The sequence below is a fragment of the Equus przewalskii genome, chromosome 1 (assembly GCF_037783145.1).
Source record: "Equus przewalskii isolate Varuska chromosome 1, EquPr2, whole genome shotgun sequence".
Taxonomy (NCBI): Eukaryota; Metazoa; Chordata; class Mammalia; order Perissodactyla; family Equidae; genus Equus; species Equus przewalskii.
Genome location: NC_091831.1, coordinates 133,634,368 through 133,652,434, shown reverse-complemented (window position 1 = coordinate 133,652,434; position 18,067 = coordinate 133,634,368).

Genomic DNA, 18,067 nt, shown 5'->3' with positions numbered 1-18,067 from the left:
GAGAGAGAAAAGGCACCTGGCATGCGCAGGGGGACTGGAAGGCAAACGTATAAGCACTACCCAAGTAAGAGAGATGTCTGCCCCGGTACTCGTGTTACAGAGGGCCCTGCAGTTGCAAATACACAAAGAGCAAATTTAACAAAAAATATCTTGGAACTCTGTCACTCAGGATCTGACTCTCAGCCCCAGTGAATCTAAACATCCACTGTCACCACTCACACCGTTCAGGCCCCAAGGAATTGCTCTTCCTCTTCTCTTGTCCTGTGTCCTGCAAACAAAAGACAACATTTGAATGCTGGAAGATCAGTGTGTTAAGCGGCTGTCATCAATAGCACACAGGGAAGATACGAGCAGTGCAAGCATGGAGATGAGAGAAAAGACAAATGAATTAACTTATCAAATCCTTCTTCTCAGACAGTGTGAATGCAGTAGATTCTTCAAAAGTGGAAGTATTGTTTCCCGAGAGCGTCCGTGTCCATTTTCTTGCTTCTCTTTGTGTTCCAATTGATGGTTTTTGAAGTAGTCACAAATTAACATGGTATTCTTCAAAGTTCTATCTATTAACTAAGGAACATTTTGCAATATTAAACAATGTATAGTGCTCTAAAATTTGTGCATGTGTAATTCCACACATAACATGCATTAAGTGTGAAATTGATTCTTTGGCAACTAGATGGACGTTAAATTCTAGAATTTCTAATAGTTTTATTGATATAAAAATATTTTATGAGATGTAATTGCATTTTTTAAAAAGTGACTAATCTTATTTGTAGGTTTGACACTCATTATTTAATTTCTATTTTGCCTTTTAACTTTAATAGAAAATTTTATATATTTTAGAAAAAAACTTTTTTGAAAAAATCTGTGAGAAATACTTTGTTTCTATTTTTATTTAACTCACATTTCTGATGAAATCTGTTCAGATTTGTACACTTCAAAGATAATTCCTTTTTAAAAGAAACTTTAAATCATTACTGTCAATATTACCAAATTACGTGAAAATCTTGGTTATAACAATATAGTGATTTTGATAAAAGAAAGGCAAAAGCTGCATTTTGGGGAGTAAATATGTAATTTATGAGTCATGCACATCTTTATTTTATTACTTACCCAAACGTCGTTCTCACATCAACGGAACGCTAGACATACATGATAATGAAATTCACTAGTCTTGATAGTTTGCTGACTTTCAGTCAAATAAAAAGTATAGCTTTACATATTTAAAAATTCTGCTGTCATGAAGGTCTATTTGTTAAAGCAGAAGAAAACATTTTATTTAAGAATTTGTAAGTTTAGTTTAAAATTGTAAAATAGTCAATGTATGGTGTTTGGGTCTCCATTTGTCCTCTTTATCTGGACCCCATAAATGTTAGGGGTGGGCCCCCAGCTAAGGAGCTGCTTTTCCCTATGGGCTTAAGAAATTGGTGTTTCTTTGTGTCCCGATTCCAGGTCACTTCCCAAAGACACTCAGTGAGTTTGCACTGCTTGCTTTTGTTGACTGTCTTGTGATAATCCTTCCGCATATTTTTAAAATTTTCTCTGAAAAGGTATGTAAAGTAGTTCCAGAAACATTGTTCGAATTTGAACTCAATACGTTAATTGGCTCTTCATTTTTAAGTGGTTTTCATGTATTGTTAAGAGGTTGAGTCAATGTTGGGATTTTCTCTATCTTGTAATAGTTTTTGTTTGTGTTCCTTATTTCAATATGGAGAGGATGCTAGATCAGGATTCAGGAAACCCAAATGCTATTCCTGACTCTTCCCTTACTCACTGTGTTGAGTCGCTGAAATGTTCCCTACTTCCCCTTCCCCCAATAGGAAATGTCCATGCTAGTTGGAGTCTATCCTCATGAGAAAGTGCCAAAGTTTCTATTAGGAGATCTGCATTATTTTTTTTAACTACAGAAGGAAAACAAGTCTAACTTTTTATTTATATTACAAAGCTATTCTCAAAACCGTGGAAAAAGAATTAGGGTGTGATTGGGCTAAATAAGTTGTGGTATAAGTGAAATATGATCATTACATCTTCATAATCCAACAAAAACAACCACAACACTGTTAGGAAGTGGGGACTATAAAGGTGCATAAACCATTGTCTCCCGTCAAGGAGCTCTGCGTTCAGGCCAGCAGGGAGCATAGTGGTGACATCATTCTCTAACAGTTGTGCAGTGCTAAGGAGATCAGAAGAGAAGTGGCTATGTCTCCAAGGTAATCAGAGGGTGATATTTGAGCTGTACCTACAGGACAGGAGGGCACGTGGGCAAGACTAGGATCGTGGCAGGAAGATGGAGCAAATTTTGGAAAAGAAAAAAAACCTGTAACATACCTATAGAGAACTGCTTGGGACATTGCCTAGATGATAAGCTAAGAATCTGATTTGGTAGAATGGGGAGCCAGAGTAAATCAGCATTCTCTCTGTCTCTTACTCTCTCACCTTGTTACTCTGGGATAGTATGTGAGTTAGATGGTGGCAAGTCCTAGAGAAGGGGGATGTGTAAGTTATTGCCATTCAGCATTGTAAATAGCCAAGCAAAAGAAGAAAAAGGTCCAAAAGGTTTATGCATGAATCGAAGGATTCCCAGATATGAGAGAAATTCCTAGGGCCATAGGAGGAGGAGGCGAGGTGATGAAAGGAAAGGGTTGTGAGATGCCTGAAGGTGCTGCTAAGAAAGAGAGAGGAATTCACTCTCACTCCACTGCCTCCAATAGTTTGCCAGGCATGGACTGGTCTCTGTGTTAACCCTTTCCCCACCAAGTTCTGTATCTTCCGTCTCCCTGTCATTCCCCCATCCTTTCCCTTCTGTCCACCTCTAATGCTACTGCTCTGGTCCTGGTTCTCCCCATCTCTTGAATAGCATGTATAACTCTGCCAAGTTCTACACTGATGAGAATGAATTTCAGTTAAAGTTAAGTGATAACCAGGTCAGTTCCTGTGGGATTTGGGAAGCAGAAATGCTCTGAGCCACTGATGGGAGAAGAGGATGTCTGGACTCTTGTAATACAGTCATGTGTCCCTTAACAACTGGAATATGTTCTGAGAAATGCGTCTTTAGGCAATTTCGTCACTGTGCAAACATCATAGAGTGTACTTACACAAACTTAGATGCTATAACCTACTGCACACCTAGGTACTAATCTAATGGGACACTGTCGTTTGTGCCATCCATTGTTGACCAAAACGTTATGCAGTGCATGAATGGAATTTTGTCCTTACAGCTTTTAGTCTTGTACCACTGTTTACACACTGCCAATAGAGTGGCCTTTCAACATCTCAAATAGGATCATGCTACTCTTCTCCGTAGTGGCTTCCCAGTGCCTATAGGATGAAGCCCAAACTCCTTCACATGGAATAACTGATCAGAGTTGTGACTTTGAAAGGTTAATCATATAACCATGCGTGAGAGAAGAGAAAATTTAGAAGTAGACCATTCAAACCCAAGAAAGGAATTTGAAGTCATCTAATCCAGGCTTTCCTAAACTCCCCTCATCACTTGTGAATATGGTAGATTCTAAGGTTCTTCCCAGGTCTGCTGGATCAGTCTCCCAAGGAAGGGCCCAGGAGTCTGTGTGTTTACTAACTTGAGCTCTCCCAGAGCCTTCTTATGCTCAGGCAGTTTGGGGAAACAGTGGTAGAACCCGACACCTTTTACAACAGATGAGGAAACTCAGGTCCAGAGAGACATCTTGGTTGCAGAAGTCCAAAAAATGAAGGCAGGGACCAGAAGGAAGGGACAGCAAAGAAGGATAGCTGTGAATGAGACTGCAGACCTCATGATAATCTCCCCAGTTGTCCATGCCAGAACCCAATCTAGGGTCCACCTTGGGGCTCCTGGGAGTGTGTGATCCTGGCAGGGAGGGGCCTCTCTCTGGTTTGCATCAACCTTGTGGGGCTACAACAGCAGTGACTCTTGGACAGCAGGGGCTGGAGAAGGCAGTGGGAGGGCAGGAAAGGGAGGGAAATCCTGGGCTGTGTTCCTGCTGAGGAACCAGGATCAGGCAGAACATGAAGTACTTTGCCCCCAGCTTCTAGCTATCCAGAGACAGCTAAAGATAAGCAAGATTTGCCTGAGGGCAAAATTCTGAGCACAGCAGAATTTGCTGTTGGTGTCTACAGCATTCCTCCCCTCTACTTTTTAAAAAATTATTTGGTTGAGGTCACATTGGTTTATAACATTGTGTAAATTTCAAGTGTACATCATATTTCGACTTCTGCACAGAGTGCATCGTGTTCACCACTAAAAGTCTAGTTTCCATCTGTCACCTTACATATGTGCCCCCTTACCCCTTCCTCCCTCTCCCCACCCCCTTCCCCTCTGGTAACCACCAATCTGTTCTCCTAATAGATGTGTTTGTTTGTTTGTTTATCTTCCACATATGAGTGAAATCATATGGTATTTGTCTTTCTCTGTCTGACTTATTTTGCTTAGCATAACACCCTCAAGATCCATCCATGTCGTTGTAAATGGCACGCTTTCTTTTCTAGGGCTGAGTACTAGTCAAAAAGAATGAAACACCTAGGAATAAACTTAACCAAGGAGGTGAAAGACCACACCCTGAAAACTATAAGACATTACTGAAAAAAATTGAAGACGACGTAAAGAAATGGAAAGATACTCCATGCTCAAGGATTGGAAGAATAAACATAGTTAAAATGTCCATATTACCTAAAGCAATCTACAGATTCAGTGCAATCCCAATAAGAATCCCAATGACATTTTTCATGGAAATAGACCAAAGAATCCTAAAATTCATATGGAACAACAAAAGACCAAGAATAGCCAAAGCGATCCTGAGAAAAAAGAACAAAGCTGGAGGTATTACACTCCCTGAAGCCAAAATATGCTACAAAGCTATAGTAAACAAAACAGCATGGTACTGACCGAAAAACAGACACACAGATCAATGCAATGGACTTGAGAGCCCAGATATAAACCTACATGTCAGCTAATCTTCAACAAAGGAGCCAAGAACATACAATGGAGAAAGGAAGATCTCTTAACTAAATGGTGTTGGGAAAACTGGAAACTTACTTGCAAAAGAATAAAAGTAGACCATTATCTTACACCATAACAAAAATTAACTCAGAGTGGATTAAAGACTGGAATGTAAGAACTGAAAAGATAAAAATCCTAGAAGAAAATGTAGGTAGTATGCTCTTTGACATCTGTCTTAGCAGTATCTTTTTGAGTACCATGTCCCTTCAGTCAAGGGGAACAAAAGAAAAGGCAAATCAATGGGACAAAATCAGACTAAAAATCTTCTGCAAGGCAAAGAAACCATCAACAAAACAAAGACAACCCACCAACTGGGAGAAAATATTTGCAAATCATATCAGATAAGGAGTTAATTTTCAAAATATATAAAGAACTCATACATCTCAACAAAAAACAATGAACAATCTGATCAAAAAATGGACAGAGGATATGAACAGACATTTTTCCAAAGAAGATATACAGATGGCCAACAGGCACATGAAAAGATGTTTAGCCTCACTAATTAGGGAAATGCAAATCAAAACTTCAGTGAGACATCACCTCACACCTTTCAGAATGGCTGTTATTAAAAAGACAAGAAATAACAATTGTTGGAGAGGATGTGGAGAGAAGGGAACCCTCATACACTGCTGATGGAAATGCAAACTGGTGCATTTATGGCGCCATTATGGAAAACAGTATGGAGACTTCTCAAAAAATCAAAAGTAGAAATACCATGTGATCCAGCTACTCCAATTCTGGGTATTTATCCAGAGAAATATGAAAACACTAATTTGAAAAAATATGTGCACCCCTATGTTCATTGCAGTTTTATGCACAATAGCCAAGACTTGGAAACAACCCAAGTGCCCATCAATACATGAACGGATAAAGAAGATGTGGTATATATACAGCCTTCCATTTTTGCTTTCTTTCCCCACCTTGTTCGTGTCCTCACCCCTCCATTCTACCAGTGTGCCCTTGTTCTCTACCTTTCCTTCCCTAGATACATAGAAATGGCTTTGTTGTCATCATCCATACTTTGACTGAGGCAGTGTTTTGCCTTGACCAGGCATTTCTACTAGCTAGCTTTCTCTCTCTCTCTCTCTTTCTCTCTCATTTATAAACATAAGTCTTTAAAAAGTAAAGTATTTCAAGTAACAATAGAGATGGAAAAAGTATTTGCATTAGAATGTCAAGGGAATCACCTTGCTCTTGAAATGATAGTTTTTCAAAGGTTGCCTTAAAGTTTTGTTCAGCCATTCAACTCGCATTTAGTGAGTGGGGACCTTGTGTTAAGCACTGTGTTAAATATTTGGCATCCAGGAGAAAATAAAGAAAATGTGGGGAAAAGGAAAAAAAGAGCAAGGCTTAGTCCTTTTCTTTGAGTTGCTCAGTCTGATTAGGATAAAAATTCAACCAGATAGTACTATAAGACAGAGATATGCAAAACATATAGGAGCCTAGGAAAGAGAATAGTTAGCCCTCTTTGGACTGGGGCAAGAAAGCTTTACAGAGACGCTACACTTGAACTTGGACTTAAAGCATGAGAAAGCTTTCACTAGGGAGTTAACAGGGAGAAGGATTGCAAGCATAAGGAGCAGCATATACAGGGGTGCAGAGGCATAGAAAAGTTTGTTGTGTTCAAAGAAAAAAACTAAACAAAACATAAGATCAGTATGGAAAGTATAGAGTGAATGGCAAAGAGTAGAAGAAAATGATGCTGAAAAGGCAGGTGGAGGGGAAGGGTCAGGTAAGTCAGGTGGCAGACTATTTTTCAAAGATGACCTCACCAATATACATCCCATCCCACAGGATCTTACATTTCTCCATCTAGAGGTGAGATCTCTGTTCCCTCTCCTTAAACGTGGGCTACCTCTATAACCTCTTGACCAATAGGATGTGGCAGGAGTGATGCTGCGTGACTTCTAAGGGCACGTCATAAAAGACAACATGGCTTCTGCCCAGTGTGTTTCCGCCCCTCCCTCTTTCTTTCCCTCTCCTCCTGCCTCCCTCCCCATCTCTCTGGACCCTCGTCTTTGGAAGTCAGCATGTTGTGAGGAAGGCCAGGTCAATGGAGAGACTAAATGTGCATGTTTTGGCCCCTGGCCCCACCCAGGCCCCAGCCAGCAGCAGCCATCAGACGTGGGATGAACAGGCCTTCAGATGACTTTGGCCAGTGAGTTTTCTCACAGAGCCCCAGACATCACAGAGAAGTAACAAACCACCCCTGCTGTCTTCTGCCCGAACTTCTACCTATACTAACCATGAGAGACAACAAACGATTCTTGTTGTTTCAAACAACCAGGTTTTGGGGTAATTTTTTATATGGCAATAGATAATGAATACAGTCATGTCAAGGCGTTGCATTTTACCTTAAAAACACTGGGGAACCAGTGAAGTTGTTTTCATCAGGGAAGTGGCATAAGAATTGCAAATTAGAAAGGTAGCCCTGGTGGTAATATGGAAATAGGATGGTGGGGGAAGGATGGCTTAGAGGCTAGGAGAACAGCTGGGAGGCTATTACGTTATCCAGGCCAGTGGGAATGGTAGGGCAGGAAAAAGTTTTTAACTTTTTAGGAAAATTGTCTTAATTTTAGTTTGATTTAGGAACTCTCTTACTTTTATGTACCTAAAAGGTGAGAGTCAGTAAGGACAGCAAAATGTTTGAGCTGATTCTCTCCCACCCTCTCCTACCCCAGCCTTTCCCTCTCCTCCCTTATATCCAGATCCTAGACTTACAGAGTCTCGTTCCTCTCTAGTGGCTAACAGCACACTTCTCCTGGTTGGTGTCTTCTCCTTGCCTCCTCTCCAGGTATGAACATCATGGCATCAGAACCTAGAGTTTCTGTTGCCTCTACTCATAGCATCCAGATTCAGAGGAAACCTTAGTCCTGGGGTTTCACAGGGGGCATGGGAAGACAAGTTGGAGGGTAAGAGGGTCTCAACTGTAGGAAGGTAGGTCGTGGCCTTTTTTTTTTCATTTTTTTATTTTTTCCTTTTTCTCCCTAAAGCCCCCCAGTACATAGTTGTATATTCCTCGTTGTGGGTCCTTCTAGTTGTGGCATGTGAGACGCTGCCTCAGCGTGGTCTGATGAGCAGTGCCATGTCCGCGCCCAGGATTCGAACCAACGAAACACTGGGCCGCCTGCAGCGGAGCGCGCGAACTTAACCACTCGGCCACGGGGCCAGCCCCAGGTCGTGGCCTTTTTAATGTAAATGAGTGTAATAATGATAATCATGAGACTTACATAATTTATACAATTGTGTGCCATTTTGATACCAAAGATGATGGTAAATACTGAAGGAGTATGGATGTGTTTACTAATACAAATGATTTGGTTGTATAGTGTTAACTGTAGGATACCATTCACCATTTAGAGCAAGACTCTATTACCAATTGTCTAGTATATTTGGTTGTACTGTGTAAAAGTCTAAGAGATATTTAAGAAAGCAATGCAGGCCAAAACCAAAATAAATTAAAGTTTTCCTTAACTTAATTTATGCTTTATTCTTCCTGCTAAATATTAGACTGATCTCTAAATTTACCTAGGAGTGGTGGGCAATAAGATATTACATACACTGTCATGCATTTTTATTCATCCTAGGAAGATTGTTTTTTTGTTGAGGATGATTTGCTCTGAGCTAACATCCGTTGCCAATATTCCTCTTTTTTGCTTGAAGAAGATTCACCCGGAGCTAACATCTGTGCCAGTCTTCGTCTGTTTTGCATGTGGGTCTCTGCCACAGCATGGCTGCTGAGAAGTGGTGTAGGTCCATGCCTAGAAACCAAATCTGAACCGCTGAAGTGGAACACACCAAACTTAACCACTAGGCTATAGGGCCAGCCCCCAGGATCTTTCATATTCATTATCTTACTCAGTCCTCACTTCAAGTCCACAAAGTAGTGTTTTATCACTATTTGATAGTTAGGAAAACTTTTCTGAATCTAAGTGATATGCTCAAGATTAAATGGCTCACAGTGACAAAGCAGGGCCTTGTGGCTAGGTATTTCGACTTTCAAATTCAGTACTCTTTTCACAGAAAGTATGGTGGATTTAGGCCATATCTTTACAACGGCGGTAATTGAAGGTAAACTGCAGTTGTTGGTTATAATTGTTTAATTTGTTTTTATCCACACGGTGAAAAACTGACAGATCATACTCAAATAGTGGGGTGAGTGTTCAAATCTTAGCTGCTAAGCCTTGAAATAGGTGGACGTTCTCACTAGCCCTGTGCAAGCGTCCACCCCAGCATCTCAATCATTCTCTACTACATTGTGAGAACTTGACCGGCAATTATGGTCCTTAAAAATCCAGTTTCTGGAGCCAACTATTTGGATTCAGATCCTAACTCTGCAGTTTGCCGGTTCTGTGACCTTGAGCAATTGTTTAACCTATCTGTGCCTTAGTTCATCAACTTGGAAATGTCGATAATAATAGTGTTTATCTTGTGGGTTTGTTGCTAGGATTAAATGAGCTAATGTAGATAAGATACTTAGAATATTGCCTGGAACATAGCAAATGCTATTTAAGCTTTTGACATCATCATCATCATCATTATTATTATTACTACTACTACCACAATTCCAGGAACCCAAAGGCAGTCAATAAATTATGATGGAATTAGTACGGTAATTTAATAGCGCGCGTTTGTGTGTATATGTCCATCAGGATATGTATAGAGATGGCTTTTTTTTTCTTTCACAGTATAATTTTCCAGCCATGATTTATGGGTTCCCATTGTCTGGTATTTGAAAAATCTCTATCTCTTCAATCATCATGGTAACTAGACAAAATAAGTGATGACTTAGATTAGTTTGCTAGGGCTGCCATAGCAAAATACCACAGACTGGATGACTTATACAACAGAAATTTGTTTTCTCTCAGTTCTGGAGACTAGAAGTCCAAGGTCAAGGTATCAGTAGGTTTGGTTTCTCCTGAGGCCTGTCTCCTTGGCTTGAACATGACCACCCTTTTTGCTTCTTCATGTGGTTTTTTCTCTGTGCCTACACATCCCTGGCATCCCTCTGTGTGTCCAAGTTTCCTCTTCTTATAACGACACCAGTTGGATGGCATTAGGGCTCACCCTAAGGCCCTCATTTTAACTTAATCACCTGTTTAACGACACTATTTCCAAATATGGTTATATTGTGAGGAGGGAGGCATTAGGACTTCAACATATGAATTTGTGCAGGACACAAGTCAGCCCATCACATGACTATTTAGAGTATGTTAACATGTCTACTGGGTAGGAGCTGTGGTCCTTCACAAGAGTTATATAAATCACCACAATTTCCCAAGGCAAGGATATTGTCCCTGGCAGTAGGAGACATACGTAGACACTTTGTTGAAACAAGATAGCTTGTAGAATCCTCTTGGGCTTTTAGCTGGATTGCTAAATTCTAGGGGAAGGTACGTGAGAAGTAAAACCACCCTTAAGGGCCCACTGTGCAACCTGTCATTGACCTGCCTTTGCATATACACAACATAGAACCTGGTGGGACCCAGAAAGTGGATCTGCTAGAAAATGACAAGATTGATCAGAATATTTTCTGTGGGCTTACTTCAAAAGTTTCTCATCATTTAACTTAGAAATAGCTATAATTTGGCTGTTTCAAGGCAGTCAAATAGAAGATCTGAACAGAAAGAAAAGGACAGAGAGTGGAGGGAGAAGCTAAGAATGTGGTGGCAGAGCAAGGAAAGGCTAGGTTCACACCTTGTGTATCAGTTAGCCCAGGGATGTGTCAGAAAGTTTATGTGAAGGAGCAAGCTCCTGCAATGGGCTTAATCAAATAGCTCTAATCATCCTGTGACTCAGCCTTCTGTCGAAAGACCTTTGGGGTCTCGACTCTCCTTAGCAGCAAACAGTAGGGTAAGCAATTAAGGCAGCAGGCTACCACGGTTGTTAGTTACTAAGGATCTAAGTTAACAAAAGGAAGTTGTTATCAGTTGTTGATGACTTAATTCAAAGAGTGGGACACCAGAAGAGAGTTCCAGTGCTGGAATTTCTTCCCATGCAGCAGTGGCCTGTTTTTAGCTGATGGGCAAGGTGGAACCACAAACACTGAGCTTAGTTACGTTGATCATGCCTGCACTATTGGAAGATCCAACAGAACTGCCAACCTCAAGTCGTTCTCAGGCTCGCCACTGTAGGTTCTTAGTTTTACTTAGAAACCAAGTCCATCTTTCTGTGACCTAATCTTCTGTCTGCTGCATAAATCTTGGAAAACACCTTCCTAGACTTGCTCCAAGGCAGAGGTAGCTAGACAACATGATGCTTGGTCCCTAGTAATGTTTTACCTCAATTGCAAGTGGCTTTTCTCATTAAAATATCATTAACATAAGGAGAAGGCCATGTAACCAGGGCAAAGGGGAGTGGAATCGGTACAGTTCAACATCAGCAACTCAATTTTTCTCAAAATTGTCCTGTCTGATTTCCTCTATGTTTCCCCAGAAGTCACTGACTTCACACATTCTCATCCTCCCTCTCCTAAAATAGATTTCCCTTTGGATCCATAATACTCCAGGTTCCTTCATCTTTTATTTCTTTCTAAGATTTTATCACCTTACAGAAAGAAATGAACCTCTGAAAGCTTTCCTATCCTTCTCTTCTGATCTGTCTTCCCATCATAACATAAGAGAATGATCAGTTTAATTTATCTGGCTAAAATCATGTCAAAATTATTGACAAGATTATGAAAGAGATGTGATATAGCTGTGAAAGAGTTTGGGATTCAGAATCATAGGATCTGGCTTTGCATTCTAATTCCACTGTTTACCAACTCCATGAGCACAAGTCAGTTCTTTGATCTCTCTGAGGCTCTGCTTCCTGATGTGCAAAATGGTGAGAGGAATACCCCTCTTAGGATTATACTGAGAATTGTGTAAGGTATAGCTTATAAAAAATGTTATGTCTAGCACACTGACCCATAGAAAGTACCTGCCATACAAGGGAAAACAGAATTGAAACAAAAAAACAGCTCACTAATTGGGAAAAAATATTTACAAGCCACTTATCCGACAAAGGGTTAATCTCCATAATATACAAAGAACTCACACTGCTTAACAACAAAAAAACAAACAACCCGATCAAAAAATGGGCAGAGGACATGAACAGACATTTCTCAAAAGAAGATATGAATATGGCCAATAGACACATGAAAAGATGTTCATCATCGCTAATCATCAGGGAAATGCAAATCAAAACTACACTAAGATATCACCTTACCCCCGTTAGATTGGCAAAAACATCCAAAACCAAGAACGACAAATGTTGGAGAGGTTGTGGAGAAAGAGGAACCCTCATACACTGTTGGTGGGAATGCAAACTGGTACAGCCACTATGGAAAACAGTATGGAGATTTCTCAAAAAGTTAAAAATAGAAATACCCTATGACCCAGCCATCCCATTACTGGGTATCTATCCTAAGAACCTGATAACAGATATCTCAAGAGTCCGTTGCACCCCTATGTTCATCGCAGCATTATTTACAATAGCCAAGACGTGGAACCAGCCTACATGCCCAGAAACTGATGACTGGATAAAGAAGATGTGGTATATATACACAATGGAATACTACTCAGCCATAAAAAAAGACGAAATTGGCCCATTCACAACAACGTGGATGGACCTCGAGGGCATTATGTTAAGCGAAATAAGTCAGTCAGAGAAAGACGATCTCTATATGACTCCACTCATAGGTGGAAATTAGTATATTGAGAAGGAGATCTGATCAGTGGTTACCAGGGAAAAGGGGGGGGTGGGGGGAGGGTACGGAGGGGGAAGTGGTGTACCCACAACATGACTAACAAAAATGTACAACTGAAATCTCACAAGCTTGTAATCTATCATAACATTAATAAAAAAAAAAAAAAATAAGTAGAAAAAAAAAAAAAAGAAAGAAAGTACCTGCCGTATTTTGGTTAAATCAAAAATTGTTGTATCAGCAACTTTTTGAAAACCTTTTTTATTATGGAAAATGTCAAACATATGCAAAAGGAGAGAGAATTATAAAGAACCCCAATATATCCATTACCCGCTGTTCAACATGTGTCAACCGTTTGTCAAACTCATTTTATTTATCTCTTGACAATTTTTTTTCTGAAATATTTTAAAATAAATCCTAGACATTATGTTATGTCACACATAAATACTTTAGGAGGCATCTCCAGCTTACTCCCATAGCATTATTATACTTAACAGAATTAAAAGTGATTCCTTAATATCATCTATAACCCAGTCAATATGCAAATGTTCTTGATTATCTTAAAGGTACTTTTTATAGCCAATTTGTTGGAAAAAGGCTCCCCAAAAGGTCCACATATAGTATTTATTATGCTCTTAAGTTTCTTTTATTGTAAAGTAGTCCTCAATCCTTTGTATTTTTTTTACTTTATGCCATTGATTTGTTAAGAAAAAAACAAGCAAGAAAACATGTTGTTTGTGTTATGGAATGGTTTCCGCTTGGGATTCAACTTGTTCCACCATCTCCTGCATTTCTTGTATGCTGGTGGTTGGATCTAGAGGCCTGATTAGGTTTGTGTACAAATTTTATAGGCAAGAATACTTTACAAGTGGTGCTAGAGATAGCAATCTTTTGAAGATGACTAACGATGTATTTTTAACTGCTTTAAAATCGGTCTCAGAAATCTTTCTCTGCCACAAACTCAAACATAATCATGACCTTGTTGGTAGTTCCATTCAGTTTACCTCAAAACTTTGTGAGCTTTTGTTGCCATTGGATGTGGCTGTATTGGTTCATTGTTGTTTGCTTTTTTATAAAAGGCTATAATCTAGGACTTTTGGACACTATGATACCCCTAAGTCTAGTAAATCAACTATTTTTTTAAGTCATTCACTATTTATGTATATAGATATTTAGTTAGTTAGTACTGAGTCAAACTACATTTAAAACAATGACTCATTGCCCCAAAAAGAATATGATAGAAATTAGTCAGAAAAGAATAATCATCTTTCTGTGGTCATGCCTTAAATTTAAAGTTAGCTGAGGTTTTAGATTCTGGATAATTCAGAATCACAAAATAGCCTTTCCCCAATTACCTAGATATTCTTTTGAAATATTGAGTAATTCACGATTCCCCTCAAGTAGTTTCACAAGCAAATGTTTATCAAGCCCATACTTTGAATATGTCAAGTATGTGAGATGTGACAGACATACAAAGGTAAGACATAGTTCCTGCCCTCAAGGAGTATGTTTGGTAGGGAAGATAGTGAATAAGAAAGTAGTTATGATGTAAAACATGTAACCTAAGAGTGGCAGAAACAAAGCACTAAAAGTGTAGTTTAGGAGGATTATGGAAAAGTTTTTGATGTCATTTGAGAAGAAGCTTGAAGATTTGGTAGGATTTTTTTGGTCCTTGAAAGATGGGGAAGGATGGCTTTGGCAGGAATGAATAAAGGAAAAAGCATCTAGAAATCCAGAGGCTTGTAATCACTGGATATGGTTGGCCTCTCGTTAAAGAGATGAGATAGAAGGTAGAGACAGAAAAGGAAACCAATACCATGGAGATTACTGATTATCAGGCTGGTCGGTTTCCTTTCTTTCCCTCTTTTTTGATTCAGAAGGTAACAGAAAACCCTTAAAGTAAGATGATGTACAGTAATATCAAAGCCAAAAGAAGGAAGATATTTAAGATGAAGGGAAGAGGCATTATTCACAACAGCCAAAGAGTGGAAACAAATGTCCAGCCATTAGTAAATGGATAAACAAATGTGGTATACCTATACAATGGAAAATTACTCAACCATAAAAAGGAATGAGGGACTGATACACATTACAACATGAATGAACCTATGCTAACGTGAAAGAAGTTAGTCACAAAGGACTACATATATGATTCCATTTATATAAAATACCAAATAGACAAAACCATAGAGGCAGAAAGTAGATTAGTGATTGCCTGGGCTGGAGGGCATGTGGGAGAAATTGTGGGATGACAGCTAAGGAGAGTGGGGTTGCTTTCTGGGGTAATGAAGTGTTCTAAAATTGATTGTAATGATAATGCGCAACTCTGTGAATATATTAAAAGCCATTGATTATGTACTTTATCTGGGTGAACTGTATGAATTATATATCAATATAGCTGTTTAAGAAGAAAGAATGATAAAGGGAGTGGTCCATAGTATCAGTTATTGCAGGAAGTTCAAGCAGGATGAATACTGAGAAAAGGCTATAGGATTTGATGATTAAAAGTTCACTGGTGACCTTTAAAAAGGGAATTTCTTCTCTGAAATAGTGGGACCAGAAGTGGGTGGGTGAGGAGGAAGTGGAGACGGAGCAGTCTTTTAAGAAGTTTGGCCATGAAGGACGAGGCAGTAGGACATGAGCTCTTCCAACTTCCCCCTACTCAGCCTCAACATTTATTTTTAAAAATCTTCTCATTAATATTAATTATTTCTGAAGAAACCCATTCTTCTGGGCCAGGATTTGCCTCTCCACCTGAGTTCTTGAGCTCACTTTCCATTCTCAGTCCCAGAATCTTGCCTCATTTATTGTGTTCTTTCTCAACTGAATCGTGAGGAAATGTCAGACAAACCCAAATTGAGGGGCATTCTACAAAATAATTGGTCTGTAATGTTTAAAAGTGTCAAGATCAAGACAGTATAGAAAAGAATCTTCTCAATTGAAGGAGACTAAAGAAGCACGATAAGTAGATGTAACACATAATTCTAGACTGGCTTCTTTTGTTATAAAATACATTATTGGGACAATGGCTCAAACTTGAATGGGGTTTGAGGATTAGATAGCAGTAATATGTCGATATTAACTTCCTGATTGTGGTGGTTGTATTGTGTCTATGTAGGACAATGTCCTTCTGTGAAGGGAATAGTAGAATAAATGTAAGTGATGGAACATCACTTTTGAAACTTCCTTTCAAATAGTTCAGGAAAAAAGTTCTTTGAACAGTCCTTGCAACTTTTCTGTAAGTGAGATTGTTTCAAAAATAAAAATATAAATATAATTTATATTGTGAAATAAAATATACTGTGAAATAAAAATAAAGTGTTTCCAGAAAGGTAACCCTCCCATGAACCTGCAGAAGCAAGCACAAGCCCTTTCTGAAGGATCACAACGTTAGCCTGAGTCTCAAAGAATTCCCACTTATGAATTTACAGTTAAAATTACAAAACACAAGAAAATAAGTTATCATGAGGAACAGCCAGCAAAACCAATACATACCAAAGTTAGAACCATAAAGACTTCCGATATTGTAATTACCAAAGAATATAAAATACATATGTTTAACATGCTTTAAGAAGTAAAAAGGAGACTTGAATAAAAATAAGAGACTGTAAGAATGACCACACAGACTTGAAAAAAGAGTCAAGTAAAAATTCTAGAAAGGAAAATACAATAATTGAAAATAAAAAATCAAAATTTGACATAATAAGAGTTAGGCATAGTTCAGGAAAGAACCAGTGAACTTGAAGATAGATTCAAGAAAAATTTCCAGAATACAGAGAGAAAAAAAGATGGAAAATGTGAAAGAGATAAAGAGACATAGAGGTTAGAATGCCAAGGACTAACAAATGCTTGATTTGAGTTTCAGAAGGTGATAATGGAAAATTGGGAAGAAGCAAAATTTGAAGAGATAATAACTGAGAATTTTCCCAGAATTGTTGAAAGATAATAAACAATTATTTAAAAAAAAGTTAAAAATGATCAGACAACTGCCAAAGGAGACCTGGTTTTTATCTGATATTAGTATCAGACAAAATAGGCTTCAAGGCAAAAAAATGATTACTAGAGTAAAGGCACATAACCAACAGTTTATTTCACTAGGAAAATAACATTTCTAAAATTATATGCACTAATAAGTTCTCAAAGTATATAAAGTAAAAATTGACAAAACCACAAGAAGAAATAGTCAAATCATGCTGAGAGATTTTTCTCTCACCATCATGCTGAGAGATTTTTAAGACAACTCTCTCATAACTCAGTCTCTCAGACTGAAATATCAGTAAGCTATTTGGAGATACGCATTAAAACTTAACCAATTAAAATATGAGATATCATGAAGATCACGTTTTTTGATCACAGTGTAATTGATTCCCTGTAAGTAACATAAAAGATGCTTTCCAAAATTTCCTTACATTTCAACATTTAAAACACACCTATAGACAACTAACAGATCAAAGAAAAAAATCATAATGGAAATTAGAAACTAATAGAACAAAAAATATGCCATACTAAACATTTTTGGATGAAGCTAAAACTGGACCTAAAAAGAAATTTATGGTTTTAAATTTTTATTCCAGCAGTTATTAAGACTTATTTTAAATGACAATAATTAAGACATTGTCGTCTTGGTGCAAGGCTAGACAAATAGATCAATGAATGAGAATGGTTTATCCATATACAGACCAACACGTGTATGGATAGTTGGTTTATGACAAAGCAGGGAAGAAAAGGATACTTTTCTGGGTCAAATGGACAAAAAAGATCTCACACTGCACATAAAATCAACTCCAGGTGCCTTGCAGATTTAAATATATAAGATAAATCAATAAAACTTTCAGAAGATAATATAGGAGAATATCTTCATAGCTTCATGACTTTAAGGTTGGGAAAGATTACTTAAACAGGAATAAAAAAACATTAACCATAAAGTAAAGATTGATAAATGGGACTACATTAATGTCAGAGCTTCTCAGCTGGCCAGGCAGGAGCCACCCTAAGGTATATAGCCCTTCCTGGGGGAGTGAGGTCCGGATATAGCCCTTCCTGGAGGAGTGAGGTCCGGATATAGCCCTTCCTGGAGGAGTGAGGTCCGGAGCAGGGGTGAAACTGCTATAAGCATCCTTCAGACTCAGCCCAGCTGAGATGGGGGTCTTACTGTCTGGCTTTGCTGGCTATTAACTGCAGTTAGGATACCCCCAGAAAAGCTATTGACCAGAAGCTGAAAAGACCCGGGTCTTAAAGGGCCCACACACAAACTCACTCATTGCAGCAACCTAAATCACCAGAGAGAAGGCTAACAGTCCTTTGGTGAAACAAGACTCACCTGGTGGGCTCTGGGGGCATCTTGGTGAGAGGAGGGACCTCTCCGGAGACTGAGACTTTGGTGAGGG